The sequence below is a fragment of the Eretmochelys imbricata genome, chromosome 4, assembly GCF_965152235.1.
Source record: "Eretmochelys imbricata isolate rEreImb1 chromosome 4, rEreImb1.hap1, whole genome shotgun sequence".
NCBI lineage: Eukaryota > Metazoa > Chordata > Testudines > Cheloniidae > Eretmochelys > Eretmochelys imbricata.
The window spans coordinates 27,524,657-27,538,574 of NC_135575.1; the positions used below are offsets into that span (position 1 = coordinate 27,524,657).

A 13,918-nucleotide genomic window follows, 5' to 3' on the forward strand; every position below is an offset into this window, starting at 1 on the left:
CAACATTGTCCTCCCAGCCACTCAGGCCTGTAATCTAGATATTGGTTTTTAACTCCATCCTCCTGATGGGTCCTTGTATTGAGGCTATATTCATGTCTTGCTGCCTTTCCCTGCAAGATCTGGTCTTTATTCTCTAACCAGCTTGCAAAAGCTCTCCCAGTCCCTTATTATATTGCTCATCAATGACTGTAATTTCTTCCTCCCTTGACAAGTGCAGCCTTGCTATATGTTGAGTTCTGCTAGAAATGTAAAAGTGAAATAGCCATTAGTGTGTAATAAGAAATTTCTATCCGTAATGAGTTATAAAATGTTCTTGCTGCTAATCTATGTGCTATGAAATTGTCAGATGAGTTTTTAAGAACATAAAAATGGCCCTACTGGGTCAGACCAAAGGTCCATCTAGCCCAGTATCCTGTCTTCCAATAGTGGCCAGTACCAGGTGCCCCAGAGGGAATGAACAGAACAGGTAATCATCAAGTGATCCATCCTCTGTCACTCATTCCCAGCTTCTGACAAACAGAGACAAGGAACACCATTTCTGCCCATCCTGGCTAATAGCCATTGATGGACCTATCCTCCATGAATTTATCTGTTTCTTTTTTGAACCCTTTTATGCTCTTGGCCTTCACAACATCCTCTGGCAAGGAGTTCCACAGGTTGGCTGTGCGTTGTGTGAAGAAATACTTCCTTGTATTTGTTTTATACCCGCTGCCTATTAATTTAATTTGGTGATCCCTAGTTCCTGTGTTCTGTGAAGTAGTAAACAACACTTCCTTATCTACTTTCTCTACACCAATCATGATTTTGTAGACCTCAATCATATCTCCCCTTACCCATCTCTTTTCCAAGCTGAAAAGTCCCCATCTTATTAATCTCTACTCATATGGAAGCCATTTCATAGCCTTAATCATTTTTATTGCCCCTTTCTGAACCTTTTCCAATTCCAATGTATCTTTTTTTGAGATAGGGCGACAACATCTGCACACAGTCTTCAAAATGTGGGCGTACCATGGATTTATATAGAAGCAACATGATATTTTCTGTCCTGTTATCTATCCCTTTCTTAATTATTCCCAGCATTCTGTTCGCATTTTTGACTGCCGCTGCACACTGAGTGGATGTTTTTCAGAGAACTATCCACAATGACTCCAAGATCTTTCTTGAGTGGTAATAACTAATTTAAACTCCATCATTTTCTATGTATAGTATCCTGTTTTTTCCCTCTCTGCTCACTTTGCCTTCTCATGTCAGACTTTTCGATAAGACATACCATTTCCCCCATGGACGGGGGCAGGGAGGAGAACCTTGTTACACACCCCAAATCCTCCAGAGCTTCTGTCTCTATTCCACTCTGAGGCAGGCAGGTGGCTGGGCATGAAGAAGAGCTCTGAGAGCCAGTGGGGTTCATGCATAAGAGTTGGAGAAGCACTGTCATAAATCATCCTTGGTAACTGTTGAGCTGAACATTTGGTGGCCCTCTAGCGCTGTCAATTCCACAACCACTGAATAATGAGCTTTTGGTTAAATATTAGGGAAAATGTGATAAAATTTACCAGCTGCAGCTTAATCCTACTGCTATTTATTCTGTCTCATTTGTCAAACGAGACAAATGCATTTATGTCTTTTAGCTTACCTTTTTACATATTTGTAAACTCTATTTCTGAAGTCCTGAAGTCAACTGTTTCTCCAGATTGAACATGCCCAGTTGTTTAACTTTTCTTCATGGGCCTTCTTTTCAAAGTCTTCTGTCACTTTTATGGATCTCCTTTTGTCCTCTAGCCAACTGTTCTATTAATGGGAATTTATTAAAAATGAGTTGATTTTTTTTTTCCAAGCTGTGTTCTGGAAACATGTGAAATGGAGGTGGGCAACTTTTTTTCTTTCCAAAATAAGAGAGCAAAGGTATCACTCAGGGTGGGGACAGCTTGGTGAGATAGCAACATGTTGGGCGTACAAAGGTCAAAGTGAAGAGCCTACTCGATTGATGGAGAGATGTTCCTTAAGTCATATCCCCTCAGAATTGGCAAGGCAGGGTGGCACATATTAGGCTAATTAACAAACTGCATCATAGAATCCACATGGGCATTTGCTCAGTTGAATTAGGTTTATCATCTTTAGGGGGAAAAAAAAAAAAGAGAGAGAATCCTGCAGAGGAAGACAGGAAAATGTGTATTTCCTGCTTACACAATCTTAAACTGGCCTGAGGAGAACATAAGGTGGATCTGTTTGGTTTCAGAGAATAAGTGACTATACCTATACTCAGTTTCCTCTTTTCGCACTTGAATTAAATGTCATTGGAGAGCAGTAATTACGTTAATTGCATGTCTCTCTTTTCTTTATTTTTGTTAGGAATGTTTATGTATTTCTACTTATGCATATGTTCTTGGTTACAGATAAATATTTCATCTCTCAGATGGAAGATAGATGGTGGATGGAGGGCAGGAAAATAACCCCCCAGGAATAATTTGCTTTTGTAACTTAATAAGCTATTTGTTGGAACATTCCAAATTGCTAAAACCAACAAAAATTTTGGTCTTGCAGATGTTATGCAGCTGCTTGTGGCGATAGCCAGATGATGGTTGAATGGATGCTGCCTGCCAAGTGCATGTTAGAGTCTCAGCAGCACTTGTTGCGCTTTCTGCAATAAAAGTGACAGACATGTGAAACTTTTTTCATGCAAATTGTTTGTGTTGTAAAGTGATGCCTCTGTAGCAATTCCAAGTAGTTGCATGCTTAGATGTTGAAGTAATTTGTGCTGGCTGTGAAAAAGATCTGGGGGAGAGAGAGAGAAAGAGAGAGTACCCATTTACATGCACCTCACAAACTCAAGCTGCTGTAGAAAGGTTAGGTTTATTTGATTTTTAGCTTGGTTTTCATTCCACTCTCTTTGCATCGTTCCAAGAAATAAACTAGGCAGTCATCTTTTACCACTTGCATATAGTATCTCAGGCCAGATTAATTGTAAAGAGGGATAGCTCTGTGGTTTGAGCGTTGGCCTGCTAAACCCTGGGTTGTGAGTTCAATCCTTGAGGGGGTCATTTAGGGATCTGGGGCAAAAATAAGGGACGATACTTGGTCCTGCTGTGAAGGCAGGGGACTGAATTCGATAACCTTTCAAGGTCCCTTCCAGTTCTATGAGATAAGTATATCTCCAAATTAAATTACAAACAAATTAAATTAAATTGCTCACATCAATAGTCCTGTGGACTTCAGCAGGAATATATCCTTAAGTAAAACAAAAGTTTTGTCTAATTCCAATTTGTCTAATTCTGTCCAATTCACTGAAATGGAGGTTAAAAGTGCTTCTATCTGTAAAGCACACTAACTGCATTGCAATTTACAGTTCATAAAGGAATTGTGTGCTGCTCTTAATTTTGCTACACTGAAGTTAAACTAAAAAGGATTACTCTGTTTTCTAAACCTATGTTGCTGAAGTTGCAAATAACGGAAGAATCTCGGCCTTATTTTGACACTAACAAACCTAAAATTGATCCTTTGGGAAAACTTGTATGCATCTTTGCTTGCCCCCTCCCACCTCACAGACTGAGTGGTGCCAGGTGAGCTGCTTGATGCCTGTCAGAGTGGGACACACCACTGAAGGGAATCCCTTCAATCAGTGAAATAATTGCCAAGGGTATGTTGTCTGAGAGCCAGTCCAACCTGTTGTTGACCTTGTTCAGCAGGGAACAGTGCTATCCCAAGAACTCATTCTAAGACCAGCACACTGTACAAATGTCTGTTTGTCCAACAGCCTATTCTAGGACTGTCCAGTTCAGCTTTCCTTTTCCGCCTCCTTGGATTTGCAGCTGTTAAATAGGGGTGGTGTTGAATTGTAAAGTGACAAAGAAGGCTAAGCGATAGCATACCCGGAAGATCTACTGTGTCCCTATAAAGTTGATCTTCATGTCCAAGCATTAGCTTTGATGTGACAAGTCTGAACACTAGTAAAGACAAGTATACTTTGGGCTGTTAGCAGGTGGCTGTTTTCATTCAGTTTGGGCGACTGGTTATCTTCGGCCCTGATCGTGAAAAGACTTGCGTGCCTGGTTTACGAAAGGAGACGCCCTGCTAGCTTTGTGGTGCATGAAGTGAAGCTCAGGAGTCAGTCTTTGGTACTTTTGACCTCCTAGAGAGCAGAATTATGTTCATATTTCGCTTTCCGCGGAAATGAAACTGACACATATAGAATCTGAGTAAAAGAAGTGCTCTTGCTTTTGGGCTTCATACATGTTCACTAATAATCCCATTGCATTCTTCGTAAGAACAGCGGTTTTAACCTGTGCTTCCTGGCCAAATTACAGCTGGGGCAACAACATTCTGCCTAATGTTTTTCTCCTTCTGTTTCAGTGACATACAATAGAGCCCTGCGCGGGACTATTGTTTTAATCCCGCTCCCATCCTGCCCCGCAATTCCCCCTGCCATTCCCACCTGCTCCCGCATTGTTTGTTGAACTTTTGTCCTGCTATTATGGCAGTGGGTCCTGGGCTCTACCCTGCAGCAGGACTGGAGTCCCAAGGATCCTGCAGAACCTGCTGCCGTAACAGTAGGATGAAAATTCCTTCCTGCATTGTTTGTTGAATGGGAGTAGGTATTGTGGAGTGGGACAGAAGCAGGATTAAGAAAATAGCCTTCATGAAAGTTCATGTTGTGTTTGATGCAGGAGGCCTGGGTTTTTTTTTTTAATCCTGCTCACTCATTGTTTGTTGAATTTTTATCCCGCTGTGATGGCAGTGGGTCCTGGATCCCAGTCCTACTGCAGGGCTCTAATACACAGTTTTTTCCTTTCCTCTAGCCTGCTGTGTTAATGTTGCTGTATCTCAGCCCAGAGGTTCCTGGATGTGGCTGGTGAACAAAAGGAATATGATTCCTATGGTCAGTGGGGTTGGTAAAGCTCTTTGGATGAAATGCATTGCGTAAATGCCAGATGGCTACTTTGGGCATTGACGTCTCAACATTTGCGTGAGCACGGTATATTAGTGGGTGTTTATTTTTAAAGAGCCCCTGTGAATCCTGTTTCTCATAGTCCAATGAGAAAAAGAGCCTGACATTTGCAGGTATTTTAAATGTCATTTGACATGCCTTGCTGCACTACGTCAGCTTTCAGCAATAAGGATTTCGGAATACTGTTTTCCTGTGTTTGCCAATTGCCTGGGTGCACAAGAAGAAAACAGATTTACAATACAATAAAAGCTAAGCTTTGCAAGGGTGAACTTCCCTCTGAAGTTAGTTTCCAGCCATGAGTTATTTGTGAAAGTGAAGGTGCTTATAAGAGGTCACATAAATAGTTTAATTTGACTGCAACATCACAATATTAATTAGATCATACACTTAATGTGGGCTTAAAATGTGCTTGAGTTGACTTTGTGGAGGCAGCAGATGTTGGTTAATGTTTCCCTTCAGTGTTGCATTGAACCTGTCATGTTCTTTGAAGTTAAACTGGGCAATTGGCTGTCAAATGATTTATTAGTGTATCCCTGCCCTCTCCTAGAAGTGGATAGGCAGTGCTTTCTTTAGCAGTGGGACACGAGTAAAAAATATATTACTGTTAGTTTGCCAGCAGCCACATAAACTTAGGCTATGTTCTCATTAGCTCTCTCAAACAAAGCAGAATCCAGGTCAAATGCTTGAATAGGATTCACCAAGGAAAACCCAGGTGCTGCAGGAACTTGTTTGTGGCTGTGTGAGTCACTTGCTATTAGACTATTGCTCTAGTATTGCATAGCATAAGATTGACAGGCACTCAATAGTGCCTCTCTTTTAGATGAGCCATTAAATACAGGTCCTGAAATCTAGTGGCCCTTACAGTTAATGGGAGAAATTCAGAGGTGAAGTTCAAAGTTTACCCAGTGATGAGCTGCCAAAATCTTAACAACAGGTTCCCTCCTCACCCCACGAGGGGGTCGTTGCCCACCCCCAACCCCGGGACCCCTGCCCCATCCACCCCCCTCCCCAGTCCCCTGACTGCCCCCAGAACCAGGAGGAGGGTCTCGTGGGCCACCGTAGTGGGTGCCCACCCCACCCCTAAGAGCCAGAGGCACCTGCCGGGGGGTGAGGTGGGGAGTCCTGGTGGTGCTTACCTGGGGCAGCTCCCAGGAAGCATGCGGCAGGTTCCTTTGGGCAGGGGAGTGTAACTAGGTGGGGAGCAGGGGGAGCGGCCGCTCCCCCACTGATCACATCAAAAGTGGCACGTTAGGTGCCGATTCCCTGGGTGCTCCGGGGCTGGAGCACCCACGGGAAAAATTTGGTGGGTGCAGAGCACCCACGGGCAGCTCCTCACCCCACGCCTGGCCCCAGCTCACCTCCGCTCCACCTCCGCCTCCTCCCCTGAACCCACCGCCCCGCTCTGCTTCTCCGCGCCAGCTTCCCGCGAATCAGCTGTTCGGCGGGAAGCCTGGGAGGACTGAGAAGCAGGCGGCGGCTTCCCACTCAGGCCGAGGGTGGTGGAGGCGAGCTGGGGCGGGGAGCGGTTCCCCTGCGCGCCCCGGGTTACTTGCTGCGGCGCGGGCAGCCCTCCTCGCCACCCCTACCCCCCTGCCTGAGTTCATCTCCACTCTGCCTCCCTGGGCCTGAGCGGGAAGCCGCCCCCTGCTTCTCAGCCTGCCCCGGCTTCCCGCGCCAACAGCTGATTTGTGGGAAGCCTCAGGGGGCGGAGAAGCTGAGCAGGGCGGCGCGTTCAGGGGAGGAGGCGGAGCGGAGGCAAGGTGAGCTGGGGCCGGGGGTGGGGCAGGGAGCTGCCAGTGCGTGCTCTGTATCCACCAAATTTTCCCCTTGGGTGCTCCAGGGCTGGAGCACCCATGGAGTCAGCGCCTAAGGTGCCACTTTTGGCCGGTTAAGTTTAGAAGCCCTTTTAAACCGGTTGTCCCTCGTGGAACAACCGGTTCTAAAAGGGCTTCTAAATTTAACAACCGGTTCTAGTGAACCGGCTCCAGCTCACCACTGGGTTTACCCATGGGTGAGTATGACAAAGGGAATCTGAGTTTTACACTTTGAAAAGCTAAGAAAAGAGAGTAGCAGGAAAAGCAACTAACAGGAGGGTGGAAGAAGTTGTTAAATTCCCTCCTGCCCGCCCACTTCCATTAGTATTGCCTTCTGGGCCCTGCTTGAAGAGTGTCTACTAGCTCAAATGCCTTACATTCACTTACAGGTGTGTAACTTATACCACCTTGTGCATCCCTCCTACAGCTGGCCCATCAAGTGGTGCTTGATTAATACACATTTATAACCAAGTATAGCTCAAAATTCAAGTGTAAAGTGAGTAAAAGTCCTTAGGTGTGAAAGGTACTTCATGTCAGATACTGAGGTACGGTAATAGTCAGAAAAGGGAAGGCAGTAAGAAGGTGGTGCCATTCTCATCTTGGGGGCATTTAGTGTCACATTGGCTGAGATCAGAAGGGAAAAGATAAGGCTCTGCTGCTGGTTCTAGCACTGCAGAGCTGACACAACTCCGGAGAGAGAGTTGGTTTCTTTTCTGGTTATGACACGTACAGAATAAACAAGCAAGGTACAACTGCGAAATGTATGTTGGTAGGTGTACAAAGATTTCCAACTCAAGGCTGATCTACCCTGGGAACATCTATCTGCATAGCTATATCTCTCAGGAGTGTGAAAAAGCCACAACCTTGAGAGATGGGGCTGGTGGGATAGGCAGGAAGGGATAGGAGGAACCTCACTAAATGAAGCACATGATGTTGGGGGGCTGAAATGCGTTTGTAAATCTCTCTTCAGCAGTTCTGGATCCAGCCTGAATCCAGAATCTTAGAGAGTGGTTTGTATCCAAACAGTCGCAAAGTTGGGGTGTTGTGACCTTGAGTTCCGGTTTGAACCTGACTCTGAGCCAATTTGATATGGGGTCAGTGATAGCTAAACTTCACAAATCCTTTTTTGTAAAGTCACTTTTTCTGAGTAAAATCAAAAGACCGGTAACTTGCCAGGAACACACTTAACTTTCAAATTCAAGTTTCGAGGTGTGTGGGGTCGCTCTTGCAGTTGGCCAGCAGGTGGGAGAGAGCCACTGTGTGCACGATGCAAGAGGATGTTGACAGAGCAGGGCCCCAAAAGCACAAGGCCTTTGGGTACATCTACAGAGCAACAGAAACACCTGCATCTGGCCTGGGCCAGCTGACTCAGGCTGCGGGGCGGTAAAATTGCTGTGTAGATGCCTGAGCTCTGGGACCCCATGCCATGGGTCTTGTCTTCCAGTATAAATGTAGCCTGTGGGCTTGTATACACTTAGTTAGAACTTCACCCATTGGTGTAGGTACTCCACCCCCCTGAGAGGCAGTAGCTCTGTTGGGGGCACAAGCCCTCCTGGCGACATAGCACTGTCTACGCCGGGGATTAGGTTAATATAATATTCCACACCCCTGAGTGTCGCAGTTATACTGACATAAGTTGATCGTGTAGACCAAGGCGAAGAGAGTGCTGGCTTGGCAAATGTCCAAGCCAAAACTGAGTTGCAAATTATATTGCATTGTATTGTATGGGAAAAAATTGTTGACTGTTGAATTTCACATCCAATATAGAAATTTAAGGTGAGTTCAAGTCTATATAGTTATAAAGGTTACAGTATCATTATATTGTTTTATAAAAACTCGCCAACACAGAAAATAAGCTACTCCTATTCATTTCCAAATGCAGTATTCATCCAAAAGTATCAGTTTATTGGTGTTTTTTTACAGAACTTTAAGAACAATACAATTCACATCAATTTTTAAAAATCTTTTGTCTGTTAACTGTCTCTCTAACTTGACTTGAAGCATTTATTCCTTATACGTTGTCTGCCACTATTATTTTGTGCATTGTTTACATCTTTAAGGTTGTTTCAGCTCTTCTCAGATTTTGAGAGTAAATTGGTTTCTAAAGACCACTAAAAGTGTAGGCAAAAATGCAGGCCGTTAAACACGTGTAGGTCATAGCTGCATGTGGAAGTACAAAGTGTTTGAGTTTTATGGCAGTTCCACAGCTGATGAGACAGTGTGTACGTTAATGAATGCACAGCAGAATAAAACCCTTTAGTAACCGCCAGTGCTTTGACCTAAACTCTTACAATCCTGTTTAGATGTGAGGCCAGGGGAAACCTTGAATTTATTTACAGAGCTGCCGCATAACACCTTTTGGCGGTTGGTTGTGTCAGCATTTCCATTATAAACCCCATATTATAGTTCTTATAACTCAGCTGTATAAATGTGAGCTGGACTTAAATTTGGAATAAAATATCTTGGTTTGGAAGTGAGCATTAAGGCTGGCGAGCTAGCCTGCTGGCCGTGCCAATAATATTGCTGTGCGAAGGGCTATAATAATGATTTGGCTCTTTGCTTCCAAAAAGTGCCTACAAGAAGCTTATTTAGCAAAGATCTGTTGTTTGCATATGTATCTTGCAGTGACTTTTTATTCCTGCAAAAGTAATGGGCCAGATCCTGAGCTGCACCAGCACCTGCATGACTCCTATGCACTGCTGTTTTGAGGAGGAGGGAGTGGGTAACACAAAGGTGATTTTAAATAGCTTTTCTTTGGTTCTGGGACTGGCTAGGTGCAACCTCAGTTCTGCTCTAAATGACTCCAGATACAACAGTCCCCAAAGGCCATTCCAGGAGCAGAAGATTTCTGGAGCATAGATGTATCCTAACTAAACATTGGGATGGGGTAGGTGTTAATGATGGTGGGTTATATTGGCCTTACACTGCCTATGGATTTTCCTACACCTGGAGAGTCCCGGAAGAGCTGGATACAATAGATGTCAACTTGAGTGGTACAAAGCAGATGGAAGGGAACAGTGACTTAAACCCAGGTCTCCTTCCTCCCAGGTGAGTGCACTAACTATCAAGCTCTAAGGTGGCCTAGAAGTGGGCTGTGTCTCTCTCCTGTTGAAATTGTTTCCAACTTGTGTAAATAACTAAAGTTGAACACCTTCAACAGGAGAGGCTAAGAGAAAACCAACCCAGGATTCCCCAGCCTGGTGGTTACTGGGCTCATGTCCTTTCTCCAGGGCAGGGATTTGAACTTTAATCTCCTACATCCCGGGCAAATGCCCTAACCGCTACTCTATTAGGTATAAGGGGGAATTGCTGTCCACCTACTATTTTGTGAATGGCAATCCCCTATGAATTTAACCTGAACTTTCATCTGTTGTCAAATTTGCAAATAGCTTTGGCTGACCCAAAACTGCAAATAAAACTATAGGTCTGAAAAACTTGGCCCGGCTTTAGTTGTAGATGGAGGGGAAGCACATTACTGAGCAGACAGGAGATTGCTCATTCTGTGGCGCTGCTGAGCCCTTGCTTATTTTACATAGTGCTCAGGGCCCCTGAATGTAAGGGCGTTTCTGGACAGTTTGTCGTGCGCTCACTGGGGTGTAAATCTACCCTAACCTAGCCTGCCACTCATTAAGTGCCCATGTGGACCATGCTGCCATCCACTAAAAGTTGCTTTCTGCACATTGACCTACTCCGCTTAGAAATGGGAGTAGGTCAGTGCACACTAGTGAACTTTTGTTCCACGATTGCAAGCTCCACATAGGCAGTTGTGCAGCACAGTAGTGCACGGTAAATTTACACACTGGCTTGCCCCATGCTAACAGTTCATCTAGACGAGCCCTCAGATGAAAACTGAAGAAAATTCAGGGAAGAGCAGTAAATGGTTAAAGAAATATGGAGAGAGCTAAAACTCATGTAGCCTGTCCACTGTCAAAAGTACTTGAGGGGTAGAAGTCAAGGAGGAAGAGGAGTTTAGGGTAGACCAGTGAGTTAGGCTTGGTCTGTTGTACATACTTAATTGAAAAATCCACACTCCTGAGAGACCTAGTTATACCGACCTTCACCTCCCATGTAGACCGTGCTATTTCAGTGGGAGAGCTTCTCCCGCCTGTGTAGTTACTGCCTCTTGTGGAGGTGGAGTTAAGCCAATGGGGATCTCTCTCCTGTCGCCTTAGGGCATCTTCACCAGATGCGGCACAGTTGCACTGATGTAAATTTGTAGTGGAGACCTACCCTTAAAAGTAGGAGTAATGGTAGAAATTGTGACAATGGAAACTTTAGGCTGAATATTGTGTATTGGGGGACGGGGGTGGGGGGGTAGAGGGTGTTAGACTGTGGCATGGTTTTCTAGGAAGAGGAGTAAAATTCATTACACAAGTCATTTGAAACTAGACTGGGCAAAATATTCAAGAATATACTATAGGGAACAATCCCGCATTGACAGGGAGGATGGAAACGATAACAGGTATTTTCCATCTCTATTTTCTATTTTGCTTTTTTGTCTTCTCAATAACTTCCAATTACATATTTCAGTCTCTAATTCACTTGCTATTTCATGAATGCTGCCTGTCTATCCTTATCTATTTGAAGGAGGAGACATTGGCCTGATTCTGATCACACTGGTGGACAATAAATAATTACATTATTAACTAACCCTTTTTTACTGATTGATCGGTAAAAATCATTGAGGCAAATCTGATCCACTGCCACTGATATATACACTTTATCTAGAAAGAGTCATCTATCTAGGAAAATGGTTTTTTTAAAACACACAATATGGAGATGACGAGAGACTCTTCTCTTGCAAATTTAGCATATTGCATGTTGCAAAATGAATAGGGTACCGGATAGACTATATAAACTTTAAGAAAGCAAAACAAACGTTTAGCTTCTGTTGTGATGTTTTTGATTTGTTGGTTTAAAAAAAACTGTACTGAAGACATTTTCTGTAATGTTACTTATGAAGTTGGTCCCAAATCAAGAACTAGTTTTTGTTAAATCTGGACTTAGAAAACATTTTAGAGCAATATTCTTACTTCTGGGAAAATTGGCATTATGTTGGATTTAAAAAAAATCACCTCCCTCTTAAATACTTGTTTTAGTCTTTTAGAATCAAACAGTAGCTAAATCTGAAATTTGACGCATGATTTTGCTGTACATGTTAGAAAGTTCTCTGAACACCCCTGTTTGGCAAAGACTAGATCTTTCCTGCAAGCCATGAAGTCAGTCTCTGTTGAGGGGCCAAAGAAAGATTTGCTGATGGGGGGCTGGTGTCAGCAATGATTGGCCTCAGCAGCTGATGGATCTCTCTGTCTCTCCAGTCCTAGATTAAATGACCTATCCAGACTATATGTGGTGTTCTAAGTCTAAGTGGTGGGACATTTTCACTTTTCTGTTTCAGATCCTTTCTGCAGTTTGTGATCAGTATGCTTTTTATTAAACGTAATATGGAATGGGAAATATAACTTGGTTTAACAGCTGCAATTCAGAGTTGGTGGAAACGTGCTCTGTATTGTAAATACAGCACTGAAACTAGTAACCCAAGGATTCAGAGAGAGATTTATGGAAGTACCTAGCTTGATCTGTTGTTTCAATTCCACATACTCTTTCTTCTATGCATTTACATATGGCGTGGGTGCGATTGCACTTATAAAAGCAATGCTTTTAAAACAAAACGAAACAAAAACATTACACAGCTTGGGTTAGGGTTTCCTTCCTCCTAAGGTCTTCAAGTTTCTTGCATTGTTTTCTGTTTCCCTTGCTGATCAGCTCTATTGTATAGCTGATAATTAGTGTTCTGTCATGTAACTATAAATTAGGTACGTTCTGGTTTGACTCAGTATTTAGGGTTGAGAGCTGTACATACTATATACAGCTATAGCCTTTCAAAATCTACAAATGAAAAGTGCTATACAAAATGTAAGAATTATGTATCTCTATTAATGAGATCAGACCTGGCCAAACATTCATAGGTGTGTCTCAATCTCCCTCCTCCCGCAAAAAGTCATCATTTGTAATGGGCACATCTAGGGAAGTAAGACTCCTCTCTGTCACACCCTGTTTGAGGCTGGGGATTAGTAATGCTTTTCAGCAGGTTTTGGGCGAGGAGCTAGAGCTTGTCAATGCTGGCTAGGATGGGCAGGAAGCTGTACGTACTTTTGTCTGATTAGTGTATAACTTGTGTAGTCATACTTCTCTTCACACATAATGGGCTCTTGAGCCAATATTTTACCGTAACTTGGTTTCTTACTGTACGATGCAGTGAGTGGAGGAGTGTGAGCAAAAGGTTTGTCTACACAGCGATTTCTTGACGAATTACAGCTCCCCTTTTGACGATTGATGCAAAATTTGTTTCTGTACAAATAGCAATTCAGCTGCATATAATAATTTCAAAACTTTGTTGGAACAAGCAGGTTTTCTTTATCCCTTGTCTGCTTCCCCCCCATCTGTCGCCACTCAATATTCTATCTTTTACTCTCCATATTTCCTTTTAGTTTGAATTGAGGACAAAAACAGTTGTGCTGGCCTGCAATTTTTTGAGATCGTTGAGTCCAAATCTGATTCAATGGCACATCTCCCTTAATCCCTCCATCAACAAAACGGTTTGGTACCATGATACAAGCACACACTGTGTACATCTTTTTAAAAAAGGCTTTCAGTGTATATTTTAAGTACTGTTGGTATGGCAGTACTTCTAACACCAGACATCTTGGTATTTAAGAGACTGGCTTTCTTGACCCATTGCAGGTGTCAAACCTGACAATTTCCACATATTTTTAAAAATTTAATTTCCTGAGGGATTTCCCTTTTTGAAAGAGCTGTGTATTGTTTTTATGAATCAGGCAGAGTCTGGAGTGTCAACACAGAATTTTTTTAAAATGCAAGTAATTGTCGTCTTCTACAGTATGCTACCTCTTTTTAAATGATCTCTCAAGGTCTACAGATTGAGGACTCTCAAACATAGACCGCTTCTTGATAGCGGTTGTTTGGTGGGCAGCTCTTCTCTCAGTCACAGATATGTACCTCACTTGCCCTCCCCTTTGGATTCTGAAATGGAAGTTGCTCCCTGATTTCTAAGCATGGGTGTCTTCAAGTCCTAAATTCCTTTCTCTGTGAAACAGATATCTCTAGGTGTGCCACACAGTGGTAAATATGACAATAGTCC

At 43.3% G+C, this 13,918-nt stretch overlaps 1 protein-coding gene across 2 annotated transcripts in view; it reads left to right on the top strand.

Annotated features, from left to right (window-relative positions):
• Positions 1–13,918, top strand: part of PDLIM5 (PDZ and LIM domain 5) — a 187,639-nt gene that overhangs the window by 43,586 nt on the left and 130,135 nt on the right. The gene's annotated exons all lie outside the window — the stretch shown is intronic.